This window comes from Cucurbita maxima, unplaced genomic scaffold, assembly GCF_002738345.1.
Source record: "Cucurbita maxima cultivar Rimu unplaced genomic scaffold, Cmax_1.0 Cma_Scf05648, whole genome shotgun sequence".
Taxonomy (NCBI): Eukaryota; Viridiplantae; Streptophyta; class Magnoliopsida; order Cucurbitales; family Cucurbitaceae; genus Cucurbita; species Cucurbita maxima.
The window spans coordinates 1-987 of NW_019277664.1; the positions used below are offsets into that span (position 1 = coordinate 1).

General features: G+C 51.1%; 3 non-coding genes and 1 pseudogene across 3 annotated transcripts; all 4 read right to left on the reverse strand.

Moving 5' to 3' along the window:
- Positions 1-104, reverse strand: LOC111476144 (annotated as a pseudogene; the record flags this gene model as incomplete).
- A 135-nt stretch (positions 105-239) lies between these two features.
- Positions 240-358, reverse strand: LOC111476141. The gene has a single exon (XR_002716926.1). It is a non-coding gene; the product is annotated as a 5S ribosomal RNA (ribosomal RNA).
- Positions 359-493: 135 nt separating this feature from the next.
- On the reverse strand, positions 494-612 carry LOC111476143. Its single transcript, XR_002716928.1, has one exon. It is a non-coding gene; the product is annotated as a 5S ribosomal RNA (ribosomal RNA).
- A 135-nt stretch (positions 613-747) lies between these two features.
- On the reverse strand, positions 748-866 carry LOC111476142. The gene has a single exon (XR_002716927.1). It is a non-coding gene; the product is annotated as a 5S ribosomal RNA (ribosomal RNA).
- Positions 867-987: the final 121 nt, after the last annotated feature.

Below are 987 nucleotides of genomic sequence, written 5' to 3' on the forward strand. Positions count from 1 at the left end.
GACTTCCCAAGTGGTCACCCAACTTAGTACTACTCTCGCCCAAGCACGCTTAACTGCGGAGTTCTGATGGGATCCGGTGCATTAATGCTGGTATGATCGCACCCGACATGCCATGCGCACAAAATCGAATTTAACGCATGCGGGGCGGCATGATCGAAACGCGATGGGCGTGAGCGGGGGAGGGGTTCTCATTTGTAGAGAAAGGAAGAAAAGAACTGGGAGAAATTGAAAGAAAAAAAGGGGTGCAACACGAGGACTTCCCAAGTGGTCACCCAACTTAGTACTACTCTCGCCCAAGCACGCTTAACTGCGGAGTTCTAATGGGATCCAGTGCATTAGTGCTGGTATGATCGCACCCGACATGCCATGCGCACAAAATCGAATTTAACGCATGCGGGGCGGCATGATCGAAACGCGATGGGCGTGAGCGGGGGAGGGGTTCTCATTTGTAGAGAAAGGAAGAAAAGAACTGGGAGAAATTGAATGAAAAAAAGGGGTGCAACACGAGGACTTCCCAAGTGGTCACCCAACTTAGTACTACTCTCGCCCAAGCACGCTTAACTGCGAAGTTCTGATGGGATCCAGTGCATTAGTGCTGGTATGATCAAACCCGACATGCCATGCGCACAAAATCGAATTTAACGCATGCGGGGCGGCATGATCGAAACGCGATGGGCGTGAGCGGGGGAGGGGTTCTCATTTGTAGAGAAAGGAAGAAAAGAACTGGGAGAAATTGAAAGAAAAAAAGGGGTGCAACACGAGGACTTCCCAAGTGGTCACCCAACTTAGTACTACTCTCGCCCAACCACGCTTAACTGCGGAGTTCTGATGGGATCCGGTGCATTAGTGCTGGTATGATTGCACCGACATGCCATGCGCACAAAATCGGATTTAACGCATGCGGGGCGGCATGATCGAAACGCGATGGGCGTGAGCGGGGGAGGGGTTCTCATTTGTAGAGAAAGGAAGAAAAGAACTGGGAGAAAT